The 27,732-nt window shown below is 46.2% G+C and overlaps 1 protein-coding gene across 3 annotated transcripts in view; it reads right to left on the reverse strand.

Annotated features, from left to right (window-relative positions):
* The window catches only part of KCNK1 (potassium two pore domain channel subfamily K member 1), a 138,937-nt gene that overhangs the window by 69,155 nt on the left and 42,050 nt on the right, over positions 1–27,732 (reverse strand). The window contains exon 1 of one of the 3 annotated variants that reach the window (XM_068261924.1): positions 8,680–8,749. The exons of the other annotated variants lie outside the window; for them this stretch is intronic. The gene's annotated coding sequence lies outside the window, so the exon portion shown is untranslated. Of the gene's footprint in view, positions 1–8,679; positions 8,750–27,732 lie in introns of those variants that run through there. 3 annotated transcript variants of the gene reach the window in all.

Below are 27,732 nucleotides of genomic sequence, written 5' to 3' on the forward strand. Positions count from 1 at the left end.
ACATACAATATCCACTTCTATATTGAGCCCCCCTGGAGAGAGAGTTCCCAAGTTAAATATCCATCTAGTCTCCTCCTGCGATACGACACGCAGTTTGTTACAGCCCCTCCAGCTGGGGTCAAGTTTGTATATACCACAAAATGACAGTAGACTAGGGTCGCACTGGTGGGTATCCCCAAAGTGCGCTGACAGGCTATGATTAACAAAACCCCTTCCTACATTGCGTCTATGCTCTCCCATACGTTCCTTGAGGGTGCGTGTGGTGCGTCCCACATACTGCCACCCACATGGACACCATGCCAGATACACCACATAGCGGTCATTGCACGTAATAAACTGTTTTATTTTAAAAGTTTTGCCATTAGAAAAAGAGGTAAAAGTATCTGTTCTCTGGGGCTTACATTCTTTACATGATTTACAGCTTCTACATGGATAAAAACCTGGTTTTTGCCAACTTCTGGGTACTGAATACGGAGTTCAGGTTCCTTATCCCTACCACCCCCCGAATCCCTATCATATACCAGGTCCCCAAGATTCACAAGAGTGTCACTGAACCGCCTGGTAGGCCCATCATCAGTGGCATAGGGTCGGTAACCCACAGGTTGGGGCAATATATCGATCAGTTTCTGCAGCCACTGGTGATGGGCCTGCCTAATGTGTTGAAGGATACCAAACACTTGTTGCAGCTGGTGGGGGACATCAGCACCGAGGAAGGGGACATACTGGTAACAGCCGATGTTGCATCCCTTTACACGAATATAGCACATCAACAAGGAAAGGAGGCAGTTGAATACTTTTTGAGAAAGGATAATACATTAAAAAATGAACAAATTAGATATATAATCAAATTGTTGGATTTTGCACTTAAAGCTAACTATTTTTGGCACAATGGGGTTTTCTACACTCAGCACAAGGGTTGTGCAATGGGGGCTAGTCATGCACCCAGCGTGGCAAATCTTTTCATGGGGAAGTGGGAGGAAAAAATTGTTACACAGGCCAATATAAAAATTTGGTACAGGTTTATAGATGACCTGTTTTTCATTTGGAAGGGGGGGAGGGAGTCACTGAATATATTTTTGAATACACTTAATCAAAACCAGATTGGTATATCGCTTACAGCCACGGTGAGTGAAGATAGGATTCAGTTCCTTGATCTGGAGCTCATCAAGCAGAATGGTACACTATCTACCATCAATTATTTCAAACCCACCGACAGGAATGGGTATATTCCTGTCGGCAGTTGCCATCACCCCGCATGGAAGAAAAATATCCCTAAGGGACAGTTCCTGCGAATTCGCAGGAACTGTTCCAGTATAGAGGACTATAACATTCAGACACAAATACTTAAAAAGAGATTCACGGAGAAAGGTTATGAGGATAGTGTTTTGGAGGCTCATATAGCTGAGGTAAGGGTCAAGGATAGACCGGAGATGCTGCTGAATGGACAAAGGGAGAACCAGGGGGAAGGTGATAAAAAATATGAATGTGCCTTTATTACAGGGTACAGCAATCAATATAAAAGCCTGCAGTCTATCATTCACAAACATTGGGGAGTTCTAAAAACTGATCAGATACTGAGGGGTATTATATCAGACAGGCCCACATTTATATACAGGAGAGCGCCTAACCTGAGGAATATGGTAGCTCCGAGTTGCGTTGAGCCTCCTAAGACCTCTTTAGTACCCAGAAGTTGGCAAAAACCAGGTTTTTATCCATGTAGAAGCTGTAAATCATGTAAAGAATGTAAGCCCCAGAGAACAGATACTTTTACCTCTTTTTCTAATGGCAAAACTTTTAAAATAAAACAGTTTATTACGTGCAATGACCGCTATGTGGTGTATCTGGCATGGTGTCCATGTGGGTGGCAGTATGTGGGACGCACCACACGCACCCTCAAGGAACGTATGGGAGAGCATAGACGCAATGTAGGAAGGGGTTTTGCTAATCATAGCCTGTCAGCGCACTTTGGGGATACCCATCAGTGCGACCCTAGTCTACTGTCATTTTGTGGTATATACAAACTTGACCCCAGCTGGAGGGGCTGTAACAAACTGCGTGTTGTATCGCAGGAGGAGACTAGATGGATATTTAACTTGGGAACTCTCTCTCCAGGGGGGCCCAATATAGAGGTGGATATTGTATGTTTCTTGGGGGAACAATAATTTTAATTCATGCTATTTATGTGTTTAATTCCTTTGTAACTATAGGGGGGTTATATACCTGTAGCCCCATTTAGTATAAGTGATGATTAATTACTGTGAGATAGGATGATATTGTATTATGATAGGGATAGGTTGTGTATGTTACATGCCATTATGTCAGGGATCTGATGATTGCATTGTAAATGGAGTCTTCCCCGTAAGGCTGGGCACCAATATTATTATGATTTTTATGGCATTTTTTAATTTATAATTTTTATTTTTAAGTTTTACAATTTTTAATGGGACTTCAGTGTCCCCACTCCCCAGAGGGGTTTAAACCCTTAGCAACTTAGTGGCAGTTTTGGTGCATCTAAGTGTGTAGGATGCAGAATTTATCAGGATGGAGTTAGCTATTGGTAGGTTTGTGCTTAACCCCCCCGGGCGTTTGTCAAACTAATATCCGGATAAAATACATAAGGTGGAGCGCATAGATGGAGCGCAGCGCCCATACGTAGAACGGAGGGGAACTAGCCTACAGCTATAGAGGGGCGGGACAATTCACCGGGCTCTCATACTAACATCCGGATAGAACACATAAGGTGGAGCGCACTGATGGAGCGCAGCGCCCACACGCAGACAGGAGGGTGTCACAGGAGCCCTCAGTGGCTGACCGCACTTAGCCTTCTAAACGGTGCCAGCGCACAGATCGTGCGAACTCTGGTCGCAGTCAATGCGCAGGAACCGTTAAGAATTAGCCGCAGACAACTCAGAAGGGAGCCTGTGAGACACGGGTGATTACAACGTCACCTACTGGTTCAGAGTAAACTGCCACCACCGCGGTTACTATGGGACCGTGGGGCCCACTAACTGACTGACTAATCCTGCGAATAAAACGGTTAAACACATGATATTCTGTCTAGTCAACAACAAACAAACAGTAGCGTATCTTCAGAGACCCGGGATCATTTCTGTGTGTGCTGATAAGCAGGGTAGCGGAAAGTGAATGACTTGGAGAAAGTCGTTTATTCACGCAATATAAATAATTAATATATACAGACAATTATGAAAACAGTAATAGCCAGTATGAAAAATAAAAGAAGGGAGAAAATTACTTAGTTCCTGGAAAGATGTCCTTATTGTGGGAAGAATCATAAAGTCCTTGGTTTCAAAGTCCAGAGTTCAGACCAGGTGGATACCAGCATATCCTCAAGCTGGCATCTGATGAGTGCAAGATGGTTCAGTGTGGAGGACTCTGAGTTTTGGCTCCTCTCCCATTCTTATGCCCCTGATTCAGTAGGAGGAAGTGAGGGCGGGCCCACACACCCCCTTAGAACATGAGATGAGTCCTGCCCTTGTCCTGGAGACCAGAAATCATGCCTTAACCATATATGGGCTCTATCTCACAGAACCGTACAGGTCAGGGCAGATTTACTAATATTTTCAGATCTGCCTCGATGTACCCAGCAGTCTGATACCAAACATGAGGGGTGGGACCCCTGTGGTACCATTAGGGCACTGTTGGACTGCCTAACGGGCAGTCTTTACCTCAGAAGGTTCTGAAATGTTCTCAGACCCAACGCCAGGCAGGGCCCTACCTGCTCTGTTAGTTTGGAGGGTCTGCCAGCCTGGCAACACAGAAAATATGATACATATAGCCATTTATGGAATATGAGAGACCCCTGGGATTTATACCAGGTCATTCCCAGGCAAAGGTTCTTTGAAGTTGGCAGCAGCAAGCCACATGTCGGCTCCCTGCTGGGAAAAGGAGTCGGAGTGTCTGAGTTCCCTCACTCTAAATTTGGTTCTGTCATGGTGTTTGTCACCTTATACCTGATGGATGGGCCATCAGCACAGCTTGACGCCAGGGACTCTCTGGGCCCAGGCTCATTAGCATATCAAAAGAGCCATCCTGCAGTTAAGGTGATGCTATTCCTCTGCTAAGAAAGGACTGCAGACCTCCTACACAATAAATCCAGATTCTATCGATTTGAAGCGCAATCGACGCAGAGAATCGAGTGCGATCGCTTTTCTTCACGGGCGGTTACAGGACGCGCCTGCGGCCCCGCAACCGTCCGTGACAGAGGGGAACTAGCCTATAGCCATACAGGGGCGGGACAAATCTCCGTCCATTTCCTCCTTAGATCTTGAGATGGGTGGGAGTTTCCTTTTTCACTTTGGGAACCAATTGCAGGTAGCAGTGTCAGCGGAGCACGCACACGATGGGAGGGGAGTTTTACAGAGGGAGGGACGAAGGGTGTATTTAATGGCTTTCACACCAACCAGTACCTTAGCTTCTGATGAGTCATACGACGAAACATGTAAGGCGGGGTCTGGATTAAGGAAGTGAAAGCCAAGACGAGTGCGGGCGGACGAGCGGCGCTGAGGTTCGGGATTTGAGTGGAGTGCACGCCACCTTTTCAGCTTAGGAACTATAAGTGCCAGCCGGGGCCCTACTAAACGGGGGAGAGCCCGTGACCAAACTCTACGTTGTTGTACAAAGAAGAAAATCTGTGAGTGTAACTATTTTTAACTTTTTAATAAAATATGACGGTATCACGCTATGTGAGGCATTTGTTTTGAGGTCATATGGAGATGCATCTGCTATAAAGTCCAAGGAGGTGACGGTTCGTTCTGGTGTGGTGGGGGACGGCCCAAAGTGTCCCAAGGCTTGAATAGACCTGAGTGGAGGTCTATATATCCGGTGAGTGTCAGCTCACAGGGTGTTGGTGACGGTGATAGAAAAGAACAATAGACTCACCTCTGAAGACTGCCTCTGTATAGTGAAGGCCTCAGGCGGAATGCTTATGCTTTATATGAACTTTTTATAAACTTTTAAGCACACATAGTAGCAGTTGTGTATGCGCAACCTTCGTTTGCATATTATCAAAATTGTTCACTGAAAATTGTACTGTTAATTTAGGTTTGTGAAGACGGGAAGTGATTGTTGGTATGGGGCCCTTGTCTGTCCCATAGCAGACATTACAACTGCAAATCTCATTACAGTGTATTGTGCGGCCATCGCTTCACATACAGAATTGCACACCATTATCACCACCTACTGGTGATACAGTATAAGTGCAGTACACAGTGACACTTTACAAATACCTCCCACCCATACCTTGCTTCCTTGGTCAGGCTTCAGGCAGTGTCTGTGCTGAAGGTGGCTTCAGCACAGACACTGCCAGTCAGCCTTCACCACCGATTCTGTGCAGGGTGGCCTGTCTGCAGTGCAGTCTGTGCCTGGCTGAGGCTAAACTGATTCAGAAACCTCCCATGCCTCTGCCTGCTCTGGTGGGTACCATGTCCAGTAAACACCGGGTCTATTTGAAAATGACTCCTGGAACAAAGGGCTCCTGGTGTAGCCCATATATACCAAATTTGGCTAGAAAAAGGGCGCCTGGTGTAGCCCATATGCCAACTTCGGCTACAAAGGGCACATGGTGTAGCCCATATATGCCAACTTCGGCTACAAAGGGCACCTGGTGTAGCCCATATATACCAAATTCGGCTACAAAGGGCACCTGGTGTAGCCGAAAAGCTAGTTTTAGTTTATTTAAAAGGATGCTGTTATAGGCAAAATGTGTTGGGTTATAAAAGGGTTCTAGATATAGCTGAGACAAGTGATTATTATGACCTAACTGCTCCCTACTCACACACAGAACCCTCCCCTGATGGTGCCTCACCCTAAGACCCACTTGTGATGCCTAATCCTAACCTCCCCTGCACCCTCAAATCAAAAATCTTGGCTATAAAAGGGTGCCCTTTTGTAGCAGAATCAAAAACCTTGTAGCCGAATAAAAAATATGGGCTACAAAGGGGTGCCCTACTGTAGCCGAAAACCTTGTAGCCAAATAAAAATATGGGCTACAAAAGGGCGCCCGCTTGTACCCTATATCAAAACTTGGGAGCCCTTTTCACCACCTTGTAGCCCATATTTGCAGAAATAACATTTATGTCTATGGAGGTGCCCTTTTCATACAGGTAGCTCAGGAGCCCTTTTCAACAGATCCCGTAAAGACCATGTGTGCTGGTCCCTTATCTCCACTTAAGGTGTACATGAGATGGTACACTGGGCCTTATTTATATTTGTCACATGTTCCCTACAGGGACAGGCCCCTAGACGCGTTAAAACTTAACTTTTATTAAGTCAAATGCAATCAATGTCAGCAGCAACATAAATGTAAGACAACAGGCATTAACCTGGTGGCACATAGAATTGCCCCCCCCCCCTCCCCACTGGTAAGGGTTAATTTGCTGGTTCTGGTTCTTTCTTTTTGATTGCAGGGCCAGGTATGTTTCCCCAGGGAGCTGGGAAAAGGAGAGTGAACAGAGAGCAGGATTGGTCGGCTGATTGGCGGGCTTCGCACTGCAGCCAATCAGCTGTGCCCGTGAAGATCAAAGAAAAGATTGGCACCCCCCCCCCCCCATCCTGCCGCAGGCCTTATATTGGGGACAAGTCATGGGTAATGTCACCCGGGGAGTGGACATTTGCTGTGTGGTTTTGATTTTGGCTTTATGACTTAATAACGAGAATATGTGTTTCATTTATACTGTTCAAGATTTAAAAAAAAAAAAAAAAAAAAAAAATCTGGTTTATTTGGTATCTCCAATAAATGGCCGCGGCCTTTCTCCAAAGTTGATGTTTGTTGTTATTATTATAAGCTAAGTAATGGTAAGTCAGGGCATAGTGGGGTGTGCAATTCCATGTAAGTGACAGGACTCTACTATATACAGCAGAGTTTTCAGTTTCGACACTTAAATGATGTGTGAGTGGATAAAGGTCGCAGGTACTGAGGTATATGCCATTCCTGTAACTCATCAATAGGTCAGGGGAGACATGTAGGTATACACTCCAAATAGAAGGAGCAGTGCCCTAATCCACTACGGTGTATAATACACCAGCTATACCCCAGGTACTGACCACTCAATCACACCATGCTAGGCAGAGGGTGAAGTAAAAATCGTGCCCCACACAGGGCATGATCTATACGTCACCCACTTACATTTATGTTGCTTCTGACAATGATTTTATCCGACTTAATGAAAGTCATGTTTTAATGCGTCTAGGGCAGGGCCGGTTCTCTCATGAAGCAAGGTGAAACATTTATATAGGGTGAAGAGATTACAGGGGCAGCATGTTTGTACTGTGTTTACACTAACAGCATGTAGTCAGAGTAGGAGGAGAAGCAAGAGGAGAGTGAGGTGAAGAGGTCATCATTGGGGAAAAGCAGCTTGTTGTGTTGTGTGAGGAGTCTGACAGTGAGTGAGGAGGGGGAAGCAGGAGAGAAGCAGTGCTTCATTGGATTTCCATAGCAGAAGGGAGGAGGGGACACTGCTGTACTGTCTGAGGAGGAATGGAGTGGCTGAGGGTGACTCACAGCCAGCCAGTGTGCTATTGTGTTGAGCTGCAGCATGTCACTTGAGAATTTTAAATGAAGCAAAATAAATTGAAATTGTCCGATGCTGTGTGAACATTGCAAATCGGGGGGGGGGGGGGGGGGCTGTCCCTGTAGGGAGCATGGAGCAAACATTTTTCCCTGAGTATTTGCTCCCCTATTTATACTTACCTGGGGCTTCCTCCAGCCCCATGAGGATTTTGGCCTCCGCGCCATCCTCTTCGGCACCTCCATTCTGGTGATACATCTCCTCGGTAATTTGGTCAGTCACTGCTACTTGTGGGTTTCTGCGCATGCGTGGATCCGCCCGTGTCGTGCATGTGCAGAAGGGCGTGAACGGCCGGATTACCGGGAGGCATAGCGCTAGAACAGAGGGGCCCGAAGAGGATGGTGAGAGAGGCCACGGTCCTCATAAGGCTGGAGGAAACCCCAGGTAAGTAAAAATACATGCTATTTAATATCACAGGTTCACTTTAAGTATTAGTTCTCTGTGGGCCAAATGCAATGGCAGGTGATAAGATCCCTACTCCATGCGCATTTTTTATCATCTTGAGCATAGTTAGGGAGTTACCGGCAAATTCAATTACCAATTTCACCTGAGTGATATCAGAGCGAGAAAGTCTCACTCGGGTGAATAAGGGTCTGTTTCCACTACATCCAAATTTGTATCTCGATTTTCCGCAATAGCTCTGCAACCAACGCATACAGATGGAGTAGTTGTCACTGAGTGCGGTTGTGCCATTGTCGAGCGATACGATGCGCTGCAGGGGGAAATATGCATTGCATGCTGAAGATTTCTGCAATATGCATCCTATTCCCCTCATCAGCGAGTGACAGCCGCATCCGGAAGACACCCGTGGCTGTTTGCAATATGATAGGCCAGATGCAGAAAGCATCAGCTAGTGGAATCGAGCCATTAAAGTCATCTGCCTGAGCAGTGCTCCTACCTCCCGAAGGAGCTGTCCTTCAGCACCACAACACAGCTACCTCACTCCCATGTAACCCACCCCACTCGCAGCTACATTGCCAGGCACGCCTCTTTCAGACCCACCACTACAGTGCTGTCCACTGTCCTGAAGTCCGCTGCTACATGCCTAGCTCCCCTAGCACAGTCACTCCTCACCAAAACTGAGCAGACTTACCAGGACCACTGCTGCACCACACTCTGAGGACAGTGACATGACTATGAACTCGGTACAGTGCTGCAGGAGATATCACCGCTATATAAATACATAATAATAATATGGTAGGACTTTAGACTAGGACTATGGTAGGAATAGTTTGTGAGCTCCTCTGAGGACAGTAAGTGACATAACTATGTACAGTGCTGCAGAAGATGTCAGTACTATATAAATACATAATAAGAATAATAATATGAAAGGACATTAGACTGTGACTATGGTAGGATTAGATTGTGAGCTCCTCTGAGGACAGTCAGTGACATGGCTGTGTACGCTGCAAAGTGCTGCAGAAGATGTCACTGCTATATAAATACATAATAATAATATGGTAGGATATTAACTACTTACTACACCAGGTGCAGTATAATTACGCCATGGGAAACTTCCTTTGAAGTCCCAGGACCGCAAAATTTAGTCAATGGGATTGGGTGGCCGCGCGCGCTACCGTTACACAGTTCCCAACTCCAACTCTTCCAACGTACTACTTTTGCGCTGACATCATTAAGTTTGCTCTCCCAATTTCACAGGCCATAATCACCTGGGCCAAATCTGATGCCAAGGATTTTTATTTCTGGTTGAGGCAACAGGGAAGGAACCAGGAAGTTCAAAGGATTCTCCATCCTTTCCCATTCAGAAAGTTTCACATTTATCCGGATTGATCTTTGAACCTGATGCCAACGAGTACTGAGTGATCTCTTCGGCAACCACCAACGCCTCCTCTGCCCCTGAGACCACTACAGTAATATCGTCAGCATACGTCAACACCTTCAGAGGCAAGACACCAGAGACGCCCACCGGAACCCCACCAAGCGTGCCGTCATCTAGCCTCCTCACGAAGGGGTCAATGGCAAACACGTATAGCAGAGAACTCAAAGGGCAACCCTGGCAGACCCCAGAACTTACCTCGAAAGGCTGGCCGACCCATCCATTGATGAGCATGAATCTTTCAGCCCCTTTGTATAATGTCTGCAGCCAACTAACAACCCCACCCACAGATACTTGTGATTGACTCGATCAAAAGCCTTTGACTGGTCCAAAGTCAGCAAGTACTTTCCCCAACCTTCAGCCCTGCACCGTTCCAGGACTTCCCGGACAGCTAATAGTGCTAAGAGTGTGCTCCTACCCGAAACAGAACAGTGCTGATGGCAGGAAAGTACATCCGTTACCTGGGACAGACGCCAGAATAAAACTTTTGCCAGGATCTTCCTGTCAACGTTGAGAAGGCTGATGGGATGCCAATTCTCAATCATCTCAGGATCACGACCTTTTGACAAGAGGATAACCGCAGATTGCCAATTGGAGGGCGGTAACTGGCCCTCGGCAAGGCAGTCGTTAAAAACACCAGCCAATTGAGGGGCCAAGATGGTTATGAAAGCCTTGTAAAATTTGGCCATCAACCCATCCGGACCCGGGGTCTTTTTTGGTGCGAGACCACCAATGGTCTTCGCTTCTTCCTCTGCAGTAATCTCTTCTATCAAATCTGCAGCAGAAACATTTACATTTCCCAAACCAGGTGTGGAAGCCAAGAAGTCCTCCATCCTCGTTTGGTCAAGTGGCTTCTCTCCAAGCAGGTTAGCATAAAACTCTCTAGCGATAGATAAGATCTCTGACCTGGACTTTGCCAGAGACCCCGATCTATCCCTGAGACCATTGACTGTCTTAAGCGCTGCACTTCGTTTGTAGCTCTGATAAGGGTCAGGCGAGTGGTATTTCCCATGATCCCTCTCCAGAACCAAAGAAGCCAGCCGGTCGTACTGCTGTTGCTTGAGGCGAAGTTTGACCTCAGAGATCTGACCCGGATCTCCGCCCTCAGAAACGAGAATGTTTAACCTCTCCCTTAGTTGCTGGAAAGCAATGCTCTTATCAATACTTCTACTTAACGCTAGTCCCTTGAAAAATGTAATCACATGCTTTTTGACTAATTCCCACCACTCAGACCTACTGTTAAAGCAGTCCAGGATGGAAACCTGTGCATGAAAAAACTCCTTGAAGGATTGTCTTACCTTTCCTTCCAGCAGCAGGGATGAATTCATCCTCCAAATACCCCTACCCCTGGGAGGAGCATCTGAAGTATTTAAGCACACCGATAGGATAAGGTGATCCGAGAATTTCACCGCCAACAACCCTATGACTACCTCTAGTAAACGTGAAACCCGTGAGATCTGGTGAATGTCGAATGTGTACATCCACCAGATCAGCCTCACTAACCAATCTAACTAAGTACCTACTATCAATGTCTACCCGGTCCCTGGTACTTGACCTGTCTCTAGCCCTAGTGACGGTGTTGAAATCACCACCAAGGATTATCGGGTAGGCACAAAAAGGAAAGGCCTGATCTGTGTGAAGAGGCGTTTCCTCTCCCCCCTAGACTGGGGGTGGGCATAGAAGTTGATGAGCAGGAGGTCTTGCCCCCTCACACAGACGTCTAAAACCAAACACCTCCCTAACTCGACCTCAATTACTCGCCGGCATGTTGCCATATCAGTTCTAAAGAGAACTGCCACACCACTACCAGGCTCTCCCGCAAGAGACCAGAAACTCGGACTGGCCTTCCAGTCCCTCTCAGCCGACCAAATGTCAGCTACAGAGGTGAGTCTAGTCTCCTGCAGGAAGAAAACATCAGCATCAAAGCTGGCCAAAATCGAAAAAGCCGATTTTCAAGCCCGGGGATTTTTAATGCTGGCAACGTTGATCGTTGCCAACATGAGTGGTGGGGGAGCAGCCATCAGAGTAATTAAGGTCAAGGCTTCGAATCTGTTAGAGAGTATGATGTCAGACCTCCTGTGGGTGACTTCAGCCCTTGTTAAAGACCTCCGCTCGTCAACTGATTTTTTTCCTCCCTTGTTCTTCATAAATTTCAGCCTGTCCTCTAAGTGATCCCCATCATCCCGGGCTCGAGAATCCTCTGTCCGGGAGTCAACGGATACCTCAGAGGGAGGTCGAAGGCCTACCTTGATGGGAGGAGGGGGGAGGGACAGGTTGGGGATTGGGTTGGGAAGAGGGAAGGGATCTTGGAAGGGAATGGGAACGGGTGTGGGGGCGGAAAGAAGGAGTGTTTGGAGTTGCCTCAGAAGAGGTGGAAGGTGCATTTGGCTTAGAGCCCCTACCCCTAGATCCTCTTTGAGGCTTGGGCTGTTGCCCAGTGAAAGGAGAGCCACTGGCACCTCCTGTCGCATCCCTGACATGGTATTGCTGCATGGGTCCAGCCTTCGCTGTGTCAGAATCTCATATTATTGCAGAGAAATGATTATCCCCGTGCCCAGACTGTATACAAATGTTAAATGGTTTGCAGATAAATTGAGTGAATTTCAAGACTCGTGAGTATGAGCAGAAATCAGAATTAGATAGTGTAAGCTACAATGTTATTATTGGAAGTGAGCTGTTTATTCCTACAAGGTTAAAAGTGAGATAGTATTGAAGAAATGTTCATGTTATGTAGTATTGTTGTGTTAGTAAATGTAACCGTCTAAGGTCAAGATATACACTGCTTAAGCTAAGCCTATTTTATACGCAAGATGTTAATCACATAGTGTTCACACATATCTAATAAGCTGATCAATAATATACACTTTATTTCAGATTGTATAAAAACAGTTAGGCCATAAGCCTTGTGTTGGCCATTACCACTTATAACCATAGGGGGCATCTCTTGTGCCTGCTACTAACACTTATTAACCACAAGGGGCCTCTATAGAACTCGATCTAAAAATAAAAATGAAATCATACCTGTATTTATAGAGATGTTATAAACAATTAAGTCATAGTTTGGAAAGTCCCTTATATCATTTCTTGGGAGAAATTCTCTATAAAAAGAGAGTTTTCAGGCTGTATATTTTCATTGCCTGATGCCCTAGCTGACTGAAACATCCTAGGCCGACGTTTATCCTTCTCACAGACGTGATTCTGAAACCCAAGAGAGGTAATATGCAATAATTCTTGGTGATTTCTTTGACAATTAGTCTATGCAAAAGTTAAGACTTGTCTTTTTAAACTTCAGCAGTTTTTTGAGTTTTGGATAACTTTTTTCTATGCTATAAGTTGTACTATTTAAACGCAATTGCAAGCTTAGAAGCAATTAACAAGCTTTGAAGGATTAAGATATATCTACTTTAAGTTCTTCATATAAGAATAGAACTTCATAAATCATCTTTTAAGGATAAAGCTATATTGTGTGTAACATACACTGTTCAATCTCGAGACAACAATTATCGATGAAGGATAAAAGCTACAGCAGAATATTTGCTATATTGAAATGGACTGGTTTAACTAAAGGAACTTTGAAAATGTATTTTTGGATGAAAATGTATTTTTTGAATGATTGACAACAACTGGAGAGATGTATATTCCTGTATATAAGCTTTATCAATTTTTTAATAACAAGATAATTTTATAAAATTCAACAGCTGAGTGTTGCGTATTTCTTTCAGAGGTAAAACTGTTAACCTATAAATATTCTGTTTATAGTGAGCACGCACCCACTTCTGTCTAATTTTGGTTATGACGCTTTAAAGGCTGGTCCTTTACTGAGTTGGTAATCATTTTAAGCAGATATCGATCAGATATTTGACAGCTGTGGCCGTGCCGACCCGAGGGACAGAGGAAGTGGACACAGAAGGATGGGGTAATATTGACGTAGGAGGGGACACATGAGAAGATGACTGACCAGAAACACTAGGAATAACTTAGGAAGACCCACAATCTTCCTACTCCATCGAGGCCAGCACAGCTTTTCTCAACTCCAAGGGCAACTGCCACCGAGAGTTCGGACACTCTGTATATAGTTGACCGATTTCAAAACAAAAGTTGCATTTAATGGTCTTGCATTCTTTAGCAGAGTGTCCAAGTTCCTGGCACAGATTGCACCTTGGGTTGGGGCAGCTACTGACGAAATGGCCCCTCCTGCCACAGCGATTGCAAGTCCTGGGCTGACCTGGGTAGAAAACAGTGACACAGTCTTTTCCGATCAAAGATGATCTGGGAATATGTGCGACCACCCCGTCTTTAACACGTAACTTGATGGCCACCTCATATTCCCCCCCACCATATCCCCAGGTCATCCACGACTCTCTGTGGAGAGCCCATCACGTCAGAAAAGTGCTGGACCCATGCCGCAATATCACTTACAGGTATGCTTTCATTCATAGTCACAACATGAGCTTTCTTGAGTAATGATTGCCTAGATAAAGGGATCAGTGAACCCATGCCATTTGTCGTTCACTGTGTCTTGCAAACGCTCCTCCATAAAGGAGTCTAGCCCATGTTGTGACACAAAACTTAAATCGTAATAAGCAAGAGGGTCCCCTGGAGCCAAAATTGAAAAGATATCAACTGGTCTAATTCCCATGCCCAGGAGGAGTGCCACAAACGCTTTTTTATTGGGTACCACCCCTCACCTTCCCACTTGAGGCGGACAACATTCCTCCTCCAAGGCATGCCAGTTTCCAATTGTGTCCAGGGAGTTTTTCTAAACTTTTCTCACTTTTTTAAGGGGGCAGCTCTTCCTGCTGCTCAAACACACCTGCATCTCCACTACAAAGGGTAGTACTTTCCATCAAAGCGCTGGGCAGCTCTTGTTGTGTGACATCTGAGGCACACATAATCCCACCCTCTCCATTTGCATAAACAACAGAAAGTTTTTCATCACCATCCTGCAGTTCAGCATCCTCTCCAAGGGGTGCGCATGACTTTACTTGAGAACTTTCTTCAAAGTCCACAGCTGGATGTTCACCTTGCTTCCCACCAGCAGCCACTTCCTGTTGGTGGCCATTTTGCAGGGAAACCTCTCCAGACACCAGCTCCTCACTGGCAATTGATTGCAACGACAAACAAACATTCTCCATCATCCCGAAGTGCGCTCCATCCTGCGCATCAGCAGAGACTCCTCCCAGACCACCATCACAATGCTCTTTCTTGGTAATGGGATCCTCCCTTTGGCGTCCTCCAACAACATCAGCGCCATTTTGGATCCCCCTGTCAGCGGCCATTTTCTCAGCTTCCACACCAGGAAGGTAGGTTTTCTCCCGGTTTTCTTCCACGATTCCTCCACCATCACTCTCCACGCCTTCCCTATTGGCACCCGAGTCCCCAGAGGCACCCTGTGGCTTGGCACCCCCAGTTTCTCTGGCACCAACAGTAGATGTCTGAGCGAGGCCTTTACTCTGTATAGCTTTTTTCTCCTTTCTTGAGGCAATCCTCTGGGATATTCTTCTGCCCACCCCACTAGCACCCTCTACACCCATACTAGAGCTCCCAGCGACACTTTGGCTTGTAGTACCACCAGTTACCCCAGCATGGATGACAGATGCCTGGGTAAGGGTTTCACTCACAAACGATACTCCATCATCGGCCATACTTTGCTTGAAGTTTTCCTCCTCACTTCCCTCCTCCACCTCACTGTCCAGGCCCTTCACTGGCACAAAGGGCTTGTACCTTTTTTTTGGTGTTGCAATGTTTCAGCAAATTGACCACCATTTTCTTCCAATTGTTCCAGGTATAGTTTCTGTTCACCATACTTCTTCCTTATTTCGACTAGCCTTTTATCGTCATTTAGCAGCTTGTCACTCCACAATACACCATACTTATGTTTTATCTCCAGAAAGCTTTTCTTCGGCTTTGCAAGTTCCGTGGTACAGTCATTCACTGCCGTTATCCACTTTGCAACATCGTCTACAACAGCTTTGCCAGCAACATCTCCACTTTTCAGGTAAGCCAGGTTAGGGGGGGTATGAGCCGGCTGCTTCATCACCGAAGCAGCCGGCTAGCACAGGAAAGGTCACTGCTAGGCCAAGGCCTTCAGGCAGGGGCCTCAAGTCCACTCCTGTCCGAAAAACTGGCAAGACGATCGGCTAGAATCCACAGCACTGAAGACCCACCGCTGGAAGTCAGGAGCTCCTCTGTCTCACGTCCTCACCACTATGGTAGGATTAGATTGTGAGCTCCTCTGAGGACAGTCAGTGACATGACTATGTACGGTGTAATGTGCTGCAGAAGATGTAATTGCCATAGAAATACATATTATTATTATTATTAATGCAGGACATTAGACTATGAATATGGTGGGTATTAGATTGTGAGCTCCTCTGAAGACAGTCAGTGACATGGCTATGTACTGTGAGGAAAAGCGGAAAAGCCGCCGTCTCCCGAGGTGAGGCGGCTGTTTCCGCGTCCAGCATGGCGTCACAACGCGGAAAAAACGCCGCATGCCGCATGGGCAGTGCGGCGGAATCCGCATTGGTAACGGCGGAATCCACATCAGAGGCGACCCCCGCATTAGATACATTGCAAAACAGTACTGGTGTGGCTGGGACTGATAGTCCACCAAGATTCAGACTTACACGCGCGCGAGCACTGAGGCAGAATTTAAATAGCAGTTAGAAGGGTGTCGGCTGACCAGCTGGGTCAGCTGACAAATTCCACTGCTCCCATTGGACCAGCAATTAGGGAGGTCCTGGAAAGGTCCTAGAGTATATATACTGCTGGTTGTTCACTTGCTCCTTGTCTGGCGTTGCGTTCACATATGTGGGAGCACCCAGATCCGTAGTTAGATCCGTTAGTGTGCCGGGACCAGCTGGAGCTGTAATCCTACACTAAGCTAGATTCTGTTGATAGCTAAAGTACTAGTTTGATTGTGATTATCTGTTATGACTTTTGCCTGCCTTGACTATCCTCCTGAACTCTGATCTTGCACCTCGATATTTCTGATACTCTGTTGCCGAACCCCGGCTCGTACTTTGACTCTGCTTCTGCCTCCTGATTTTGTACCCCGATATTTCTGATACCCCGTTGCTGAACCCTGCCTGTACTCTGACTCTGCCTTTGCCTCCTGATCCTGTACTTTATCTGTCCGTGTGTGTACGACCTGGCTTGTCCGACCTCGAGAACCGACCTTACCGTTAGAGGCGGTTCCTCGCTCTGTTAGCGATCCTTCCTCCTGAGGGTCACTTTCAGATATCCCTTCCTACTGTCAGTCTGACTCCTCCCGTCTTGGAGAGCTCAGGTCTGCGGAAGGAATCTGTGCAGTACTCCTTACTGCATTGAGACCTTGTCCTCTTAGTGTTACAGTTACACCAAACACTACACTCTATTCAGGTGATCAGAGGTTAGTTTGTATATCGGATTATCGGTGAGACTGCAGTTCACTTATAATCTGGTATATATCTGTATTTCCGGTGATACTGCAGATCACCGGCAATCAGATACTCTCTGCGCCCACCGATCGTTACAGAACGCCAGACCAAAAAACAAAATGGACGCAAACACTGGTCGTCTGGGTATGCTTGCCACTTCGGTGGATAACCTCCATCAAGCACTGGGCCAGCACAAAGCTTTGATTGATGCCCTTTCAGGCTCTGTGCAAACCCTCCAGACGTCAGTTGATTCAGTGCGATCCCCTCCTAGTGATGACATACGTATGCCTGTACCTGATAAATTTTCCGGCCACAAGTCTGACTTCCGGAATTTCAAGAGTAGAGTGTTGTCATACTTCGAGTTAAGACCCCGATCCTCGGGGACTGAGACCCAACGGGTCATTTTCATTAAAACACTGTTAACTGGTGATTCCCAGTCCTGGGCATACAACCTGTCCCCCACTAATTTAGCTCTGACCTCAGTCGAGGAATTTTTTAAGGCTATGGCCGTAATATACGACGACCCTGACCTTGCGGCAACTTCAGAGCGGAAGCTCAAACTTTTGCGGCAAGGCAGAGGGTCGGTCGAGGATTACGCAGCAGAATTTCGTAGGTGGTCTGTTACCGCCAGATTCGACAATTTTGCTCTGATGGATTATTTTCTATCTGGGTTGTCGGAGGAGGTCTCTGATTTGATGCTAACCTTACCCGAGCCCGCAACAGTCGATGAGGCCATATCATCGGCCATCAGAGTCGATCGTCGACTACGCCATCAGAGGCAGACTAGGGGCAGTCACCGGGTCAGGGTGACTTCGTATGTGGCACCTTCTGGTACACCCGCAGTAACGACATCTCCACCGGTGTCACCCTCTCCAGCCTCACCACCACCCGAACCCATGCAAATTGGTCGATCAAGATTGACCCAGGTGGAACGTAGGCGGAGAATAACAGAACAACTGTGCCTGTATTGTGCAGAAGCAGGGCACAGGGTGCGAAACTGCCCCAACAAGTCGGGAAACGGGTCTGCCTAGGAGTAGTGGGGGGTGACACCCTAGGCACTTCATTCTCACCCCAAAAAGAGAAGAAGTTACTTCTCCCCTGTACTATTACGTGGGATGATAAGTCTGTGGACACTGAAGCTTTTATTGACTCTGGCTCAGCGGCCAATTTTATGAACCTTGAATTTGCTCGGGGGTTGGGTATTCCTCTCACTCCAGTAAGTCCCCCCATTCAGGTCACGGCAGTAGACGATTCCCCGCTACAACGGGATCGTCCCCTGTCTCAGACTCCGCAGGTGAGGGTTACGATAGGGGTATTGCATGGGGAACAGCTACAGTTTTTCGTTTTGAACATGTCAACCTCCACTATTATCTTAGGCATGCCTTGGTTACAGGCCCACTCTCCACAAATCGACTGGGCCACGGGTCAGGTAACCAGATGGTCTGATCGTTGTCACCAACAGTGTCTAGGAAAGGTGACATTGGGTCAGACCAAGGTGTACGTGGAGGGTGTTCCCGAGGTGTATTCCGATTTTTCTGATGTCTTTTGTCCCAAGTCTGCTGATCAATTACCTCCTCATCGCCCGTTCGATTGCCCCATTGATCTCCGTGCTGGTTGTATGCCCCCTAGGGGTCACCTGTATAACTTGTCCGGTCCCGAGAAGTTGGCCATGCAGGATTACATTCGTGACAACCTGGCCAAGGGGTTTATTCGGCCCTCTCGGTCACCTGCTGGGGCCGGTTTCTTTTTTGTTAAGAAAAAAGACGGGGGTCTTCGACCTTGTATCGACTACCGAGGTCTCAATAAAATCACGGTGAAAAATCGCTATCCGTTACCATTGATAGACGACTTATTCACGCAGGTCACTACTGCAAAGATCTTTTCTAAGTTAGATCTGAGGGGGGCATACAACCTAATCCGCATTAGAAGGGGCGATGAATGGAAGACGGCCTTTAACACACCCGACGGGCATTACGAATACTTGGTGATGCCCTTCGGGTTGTGCAATGCGCCCGCCGTCTTCCAGGAACTAATCAATGAGGTATTCCGGGAGGTATTGGGTAAATTCGTACTGGTATATCTCGATGATATATTAATTTATTCCAATAACCTCCCCGAACACAGGGTCCATGTGAAATTTGTCCTAAACAAATTAAGACAGAATAGACTCTATGCCAAGTTAGAAAAGTGTATTTTTGAGGTGACATCCGTCACGTTTCTGGGGTATGTGATTTCTACCTCAGGTCTGTCAATGGACCCCGCTAAAGTCACAGCTGTCCTAGAATGGCCGCAACCTGTGGGTCTGAAAGCCCTCCAGAGATTCCTGGGTTTTGCAAATTATTATAGGAGGTTTATAAAAGGGTACTCCACAATCATTGCACCCCTTACCAGTCTTACAAAAAAGGGGGCAGATACTACCCACTGGTCTCCGGAGGCTCAGAATGCATTTTCTAGTCTGAAAAAATTGTTTTGTTCCGCACCAATCCTGAGACATGTCGACACCGCTTATCCGTTCATTGTTGAGGTCGATGCCTCGGAGGTCGGGGTAGGGGCTGTGCTGTCTCAGCGATCAGGGTTACAGGGAAGACTACATCCCTGTGCGTACTTTTCCCGTAGGTTCTCTCCGGCGGAGAGAAACTACGATATAGGCAACAGAGAGCTCCTGGCCATTAAATTGGCATTTGAGGAGTGGCGCCACTGGTTGGAGGGGGCAGAGCACATGATCACTGTTTACACCGACCACAAGAACTTGGAGTACATCGAGGGGGCTAAGAGGCTTAGTCCCCGTCAGGCCCGGTGGTCCTTGTTTTTTACGAGATTCAGGTTTATAATCACATACACTCCAGGTAGCAAAAACATCAAGGCAGATGCCCTCTCCAGGTGTTTCGAACCTGAGACAGCACAGCCCCCCACTCCTGAATCCATCATTCCGCAGAAACTGGTGTTAGCCGCCACGGAGTCTTGGGAAGAGTGGACAGAGATCTTGGGTCCCTTTCAGCAGGAGGTTCCTGAAGGGAAACCCGAAGGGGTCTTGTTCATACCACTACCATTCCGGTTACAGGTTCTGCAACTCTTTCACGCCCATAAGAATGCTGGTCATCCTGGAGCTGCCAGAACGCAGGATCTGATTGCCAGGTGTGCTTGGTGGCCTTCCTTGGCAACAGATTGCAAGGAGTATGTTAGGGAGTGTGCGGTGTGCGCCCAGAATAAGCCCTCCCGGCTGGCACCTGTAGGAAGGTTGCAGCCTTTGCCCACCCCGAGTGAGCCATGGACCCACTTGTCCATGGATTTTGTGGGGGAATTGCCCAGGTCTGAAGGCATGTCGGTCATTTGGGTGGTAGTCGATCGGTTTAGCAAAATGGCCCATTTTGTGCCCCTGAAAGGACTCCCCTCGGCTCAAGAACTGGCTGAATTGTTTATCATTCACATCTTCCGGCTGCATGGCATTCCGGAAGACATCGTGTCTGATAGGGGAGTCCAGTTTGTGTCTGGATTCTGGAGGGCATTTTGCCACCAAATGGGCATGAAATTGTCTTTCTCGTCAGGCTACCACCCACAGACCAATGGGCAGACAGAACGCATTAACCAATCCCTGGAGCAATTCCTGAGATGCTACGTTGCTGAGGCGCAGAGTGACTGGGTGAAATTTTTGCCCTTCGCGGAATTCGCTCAAAATAATTTAAAGAATTCCTCGTCTGGGTTTTCCCCATTTCAGATTGTAACAGGGAGGTCACCCAAATTTTCCCCTTTTCCAGTTGTCTCGTCTCCATTTCCAGCACTGGAAGATTGGCAGAGATCACTCAGGGACAATTGGGGAATTGTTAAGGAGAATTTACAGAAGGCGTTCCAGAGTCAGAAGGGTCAAGCAGATAAGAGACGGTCCGTGGAATGGAAGTTTCGGCCAGGGGATCTAGTCTGGGTGTCCACGCGTCACTTGACCCTGAAGCAGCCATCTGCCAAACTGGGTCCCAGGTTTGTGGGCCCATTTTCCGTGACCAAGAAGATTAATAATGTTACTTATTCCATTGACCTTCCCACCAGCATGCGGGGGGTGAGGTCTTTCCACGTATCCCTTCTTAAACCAGCAGTCCAGGTGGGTCCCACTCCTCCTCCTCCCGTGTTGGTGGATGCCCAACCCGAGTACGAAGTGGAGAAGATCATAGATTCACGTACTGTACAGAACTCGGTACAGTACCTCGTACATTGGAAGGGGTACGGGATTGAGGAGAGGCAATGGGTACCTAGGAACCGCATGCATGCGGACGAGTTAGTGAAGGAATTTCATGCTGTACATCCCGAGAAACCTGGTGGGAGTTGTCCGGAGTCCACTCCTCGGGAGGGGGGTACTGTGAGGAAACGCGGAAAAGCCGCCGTCTCTCGAGGTGAGGCGGCTGTTTCCGCGTCCAGCATGGCGTCACAACGCGGAAAAAACGCCGCATGCCGCATGGGCAGTGCGGCGGAATCCGCATTGGTAACGGCGGAATCCACATCAGAGGCGACCCCCGCATTAGATACATTGCAAAACAGTACTGGTGTGGCTGGGACTGATAGTCCACCAAGATTCAGACTTACACGCGCGCGAGCACTGAGGCAGAATTTAAATAGCAGTTAGAAGGGTGTCGGCTGACCAGCTGGGTCAGCTGACAAATTCCACTGCTCCCATTGGACCAGCAATTAGGGAGGTCCTGGAAAGGTCCTAGAGTATATATACTGCTGGTTGTTCACTTGCTCCTTGTCTGGCGTTGCGTTCACATATGTGGGAGCACCCAGATCCGTAGTTAGATCCGTTAGTGTGCCGGGACCAGCTGGAGCTGTAATCCTACACTAAGCTAGATTCTGTTGATAGCTAAAGTACTAGTTTGATTGTGATTATCTGTTATGACTTTTGCCTGCCTTGACTATCCTCCTGAACTCTGATCTTGCACCTCGATATTTCTGATACTCTGTTGCCGAACCCCGGCTCGTACTTTGACTCTGCTTCTGCCTCCTGATTTTGTACCCCGATATTTCTGATACCCCGTTGCTGAACCCTGCCTGTACTCTGACTCTGCCTTTGCCTCCTGATCCTGTACTTTATCTGTCCGTGTGTGTACGACCTGGCTTGTCCGACCTCGAGAACCGACCTTACCGTTAGAGGCGGTTCCTCGCTCTGTTAGCGATCCTTCCTCCTGAGGGTCACTTTCAGATATCCCTTCCTACTGTCAGTCTGACTCCTCCCGTCTTGGAGAGCTCAGGTCTGCGGAAGGAATCTGTGCAGTACTCCTTACTGCATTGAGACCTTGTCCTCTTAGTGTTACAGTTACACCAAACACTACACTCTATTCAGGTGATCAGAGGTTAGTTTGTATATCGGATTATCGGTGAGACTGCAGTTCACTTATAATCTGGTATATATCTGTATTTCCGGTGATACTGCAGATCACCGGCAATCAGATACTCTCTGCGCCCACCGATCGTTACATGTACTCTGTAAAGTGCTGCAGAAGATGTCTGTAGTTTATAAATACATACTAATAACTTAAACTTTAGTCAGAATTGTGCTTATTACAGTTCTCCATCTCCACTGATGTAGTAAAGTGTTGCACATGTGCTGAAAGTATGGTTAATAATTCCAATGTGCGAAGGGAGCGGGCTGGGTGAAATCAGAAGTGCGTTTATTGAACATTTTCTGTAATGAACAAGCACATGTCTTTATCAGTCTGGAATTACAGGAATGTGACAGTATATCCTATTATTACATATGAATACACATCTATATTCATCAATACATTCTCCATAACAAGTATAAGTTTCCTATAACAGACATTAACCATATAACATGTGCAGCCGCTCTATAATTACTTAATCGGCATCACAGTAAGCAAACAGTGCATTATATCTCATACAGGCACATCAGCTCCCTATAGCAATCACATCCACTATACAGTAGCAACAAGTGACCCATCAGTATATTTCACTAGAGTGACCAGATTTTTGTGGGTCCATCCTGGGACGGGGAGGGGGGCGTGGGGCGGGGAAGGGGGGGGCAGCGCGCCGCAGCGAAAAGTGGGGAGGACTGAGGAGCAACGAAGACTGAGGGAGGGGCGCGCCGCGGCAAAAATGGGCGTGGCCATGACATTGTATGGGCGGAGCTAACGTAATGATGTAACAGCAAGGCATAAGAAAGCAGTGTTTACGCCATGATGTGGGCAAACGAGACTTTGCATCATGGGTGTGCAGAAACTGTGTGATGCTAATAGTATATCGTAACCACAAAGCAGCAAACATAGCCATCTATGACCATTAAATAATAAATGCAGTAACAGTTACCCCGGACACCAGAAAAGAAACGCAATGCGGGCAAACATTTCACCAGAAAATTAACGCAATGCGGGCAAACATTTCACCAGAAAATTAACACAATGCGGGCAAACATTTCACCAGAAAAGAAACGCAATGCGGGCAAACATTTCACCAGAAAAGAAACGCAATGCGGGCAAACATTTCATCAGAAAAGAAACGCAATGCGGGCAAACATTTCACCAGAAAAGAAACGCAATGCAGGAAAACATTTCACTAGAAAAGAAACGCACTGCGGGCAATCATTTCACCAGAAAAGAAACGTAATGCGGGCAAACATTTCACCAGACAAGAAACGCAATGCGGGCAAACATTTCATCAGAAAAGAAACGCAATGCGGGCAAACACTCCACCAGAAAAGAAATGCAATGCGGGCAAACATTTCATCAGAAAAGAAACGCAATGCGGGCGAACATTTCACCAGAAAAGAAACGCAATGCGGGCAAACATTCCACCAGAAAAGAAACGCAATGCGGGCAAACATTTCATCAGAAAAGAAACGCAATGCGGGCAAACATTTCATCAGAAAAGAAACGCAATGCGGGCAAACATTCCACCAGAAAAGAAACGCAATGCGGGCAAACATTTCATCAGAAAAGAAACGCAATGCGGGCAAACATTTCACCAGAAAAGAAACGCAATGCGAGCAAACATTTCACCAGAAAAGAAACGCAATGCGGGCAAACATTTCACCAGAAAAAAAAAACGCACTGCGGGCAATCATTTCACCAGAAAAGAAACGTAATGTGGGCAAACATTTCACCAGACAAGAAACGCAATGCGGGCAAACATTTCATCAGAAAAGGACCGCAATGTGGGCAAACATTTCACCAGAAAAGAAACGCAATGCGGGCAAACATTTCACCAGAAAAGAAACGCAATGCAGGCAAACATTTCACCAGAAAAGAAACGCAATGCGGGCAAACATTTCATCAGAAAAGAAACGCAATGCGGGCAAACATTTCACCAGAAAAGAAACGCAATGCGGGCAAACATTTCACCAGAAAAGAAACACACTGCCGGCAATCATTTCACCAGAAAAGAAACGTAATGTGGGCAAACATTTCACCAGACAAGAAACGCAATGCGGGCAAAGTTCACCTGGAAAAAAAGCATTTACTCACCTGGCAGAAGTCTCCGGCCTCTGGCACGCTCCTCCCGGGACCACCTTCCTCCTGCTCGTCTCCCGCGCTGACAGGGCTACGGCAAGATGGCGCCCGAAGCCCTGTACTGGAGACACAAATAGTCTCCAGTACAGGGCTTCGGCAGCCATCTTGCCGTAGCCCTGCTCGCCTGCCGGTGTCGGAACAGACATCGGAAGAGGAGGCAGGCGCGGGGCTGCAGGCAATGAACTGGCACGGCGTCTATAGACGCCGCTGCCAGTTCATGAGGAGAGTGGCCAGAGTCCCGAGGCCGGGACGTCCCGCTGCTGAAAGCGGGACGTTTCCCGGGACCTCATTAAGCCTGGGACAGCGGACCCCGAATCCGGGACGCGTCCCGGGCAATCCGGGACGTCTGGTCACTCTAATTTCACTCACAATTGTGTGGGGTTTATGTACACCCACTGCATCACCAGCAGCCTTGGCTGATTACAGGAATGTGATCTGAATCATTTTACCCTGTTTATAGCCCTAAATATGTGTTTTCTTACCTGTAATGAACAAGCACGACTTTATCAGTCTGGAGTTACAGGAATGTGACAGTATATCCTGTCCTCCCAGGAACTAAAGATCGGTGTGTTCTGTTCCTCCCTTGCAGTGCTGTCATAAGGTCCTAACACTCTGCTGCCATCTAATGGTGATTTACTAAAGGGTCATGAATTGTTTCCTGATATAGCTGGCATTATCTTGAATTGCTGAGGCTGGCAATGCTATACTATAGATATTCGTTTATTTTTATGGGGTGCCTATTTTTGACATATCTTACAAAAGCTGCAATGGATTCTGCTGCTATCATGAAAAGAATTTTGATTTATGAATACGACTATGTTTTTCTTGCTAAGACTGGTTTTGCCATTCAGATTACGCTAATGTGTTGTGTATTATATTGAATATTTACATAACACAACTTGATTAAGCCATTCTGTTTTACTGCTTAGCTAGCACCTGTGGTATTTGGGCAGAGATATTTTAAAAATGGACAATTGGGTTTCTAATATACTCCAATGTAGAGCAACTTCACACCCATTGCACCCAAATCCCAGTGCAATCTGCCTTCAGTTCCAGCATTTCCATGATTTCGGCAATTGTATACCCAGTATTCCCATCATTCTTAAGGTGGCAACACACCATACAATTTTTTAAATATCTGTTCAATTTAAGAATTGCAATCCATTTTTCTGACTGATTGTAACATTTCAAAAATATGACCAATGTACCACACACATATGTTCAATTTTTTCCTCAATTATGATAAAAATGATTGGGTACTATGATAAAATTGCTAGGGTGTGTAGATTAATAAATTGGCAATCTAACACACACCATACAATCTTTAGAAAGATTGAAGAAAAATATCTGGCATTCCGGTTTGATAAAAATCGAAGAAAATGGGAAATCCGCTCGGATTTTTCAGTCGAATGAAAAAAAAGCTTTCGATTTTTTCGGGAGATCCGATCGTTTTTATCGAATTACCGTAAAATCGGATCGTTTTATTGTATCGTGTGTGGCCACCTTTAGGCTCAACACACACCATACAATCTAGGTTGTACAATCTTACCACGTTCATTTAGTATAAGAGCTTATCCAATCAATCATTCAAGGTATTTTCAATCTGTTGGCCCTTATACCGCATAGATTTGGTAAATCTGTACAACCAAGATTGTATGGTGTGTGTTGAGCTTAAACAGATAAAAAGTTGTACAGACCAGGGACGTAACTAGGAATCACTAGTCCCCCCAGAGAAACTTTGGATGGTGCCCCCACCACCTCGCTTTCTGCACAGATAAACTGAGAATCAATGTTAAGGTGGCCACACACCATACAATTTTTAAATCTCTGTTCAATTTAAGAATTGCAATACATTTTTCTGACGGATTGTAACATTTAAAAAAATATGACCAATGTACCACACATGTATGTACAATTTTTCCCCAATTATGATAAAAATGATTGGAAACTCACAAAATTGCTAGGGTGTGTATATCAATAAATTGACAATCCAACACACACCATACAATCTTTAGAGAGATTGAAGAAAAATATCTGGCATTCCGGATCGATTAAAATCAAAGAAAACAGGAAATCCGATCAGATATTTCAGTCGAATGAAAAAAAAGCTTTCGATTTTTTTGGGAAATCCGATCGTTTTTATCGAATTACTGTACAATCGGATCATTTTATTGTATCATGTGTGGCCACCTTTAGTCAATTGGCTAGTGCACACTTGAATGTGTTTTCCCCATGCACATGTCTGCAAAACTTTGTATGATTCCTTATCAGTGGCTGAGCAGATGAAGTCATTAGATCAATTGTGTAGAAAGGTTTGTCTCTCCATGCTCTTAAGCGCCATCTACGCCATACCATTTTTTGTGCGATTTGATTCGATTCAATTCAATTCATTGATTCGATTCAATCCATTACAGAACAATGGCAAAATGAATCGAATCGAAACCCAATCGGACATATCGGATTGAATCGAATCAATGAATCGAATCAAATCACACAAAAAATTGTATGGTGTAGATGGGGCTTTAGTTTTCAGTCTCTCAGAACAAAGAAAAGAGACTTTTACCTCCAGGGGGCCCCCTGCAGCTTCTAGGCCTTCCTGCAGTTGCATCCTTTGCAGGGTCTATTGTTACGCCCCTGGTTCAGAACTACTGCTGACCAGACCTTCTAGGACATGTTTGCCAGGAGCAAGGATTTTATAAACAATTCTAAATTATGGTGATGATATGATAACATATGGGCCTGTGTAATTCCAAACGCACTACACAAGTTTCAGCACTAGATGCCACTGTTCCTCTTCATTATAGTAAATCCTGAGTTGCAAATTAAAGTGGACCTGAACTCAGAACTTCCCCAACGCTCTAAGATAAACAAAAGCATAATAACCTTTAAGGAAAAACATTTCTTTGTTACAGCTAATACAAATCCTGCAATATAACTGCAGTGTGTCTACTTCCTGCTTTCATAGAAGCAGATATAGGGTTAACCTCCTGTGTTTGCATATTAGCTGTGTCTGCCGAGGACTGCTACACGAATGGTGGCACTTTACTTGGCCTGAGGAAGTGGGCTTGCACCTACGAAACACGTTGCCTGTGCTAATTCAAACCAACTTTATCCTATGTTACTAGTGTCATTTAAGGGGTAAGCCACCTCCACTCTTTCTATTTTATTTGTATTTAACGTAATTTTATCTCATTTTGGGCATCTCTTCACCTTTGTTGTGTCAAAAACTACAAGGTCTTTTTGAAAAAAACAAAAGCCATTTCAGGCCATTTGTAGCGGCGGGTTATTAGTAAGTCTGGGACTACCTGTATTAGGGCTACATATGGGGAAAAAACACACAAGATTTTCAATAATAAAAAAAAGCATTGCAGCTATCAGCG

Source organism: Hyperolius riggenbachi, chromosome 12 (genome assembly GCF_040937935.1).
Source record: "Hyperolius riggenbachi isolate aHypRig1 chromosome 12, aHypRig1.pri, whole genome shotgun sequence".
NCBI lineage: Eukaryota > Metazoa > Chordata > Amphibia > Anura > Hyperoliidae > Hyperolius > Hyperolius riggenbachi.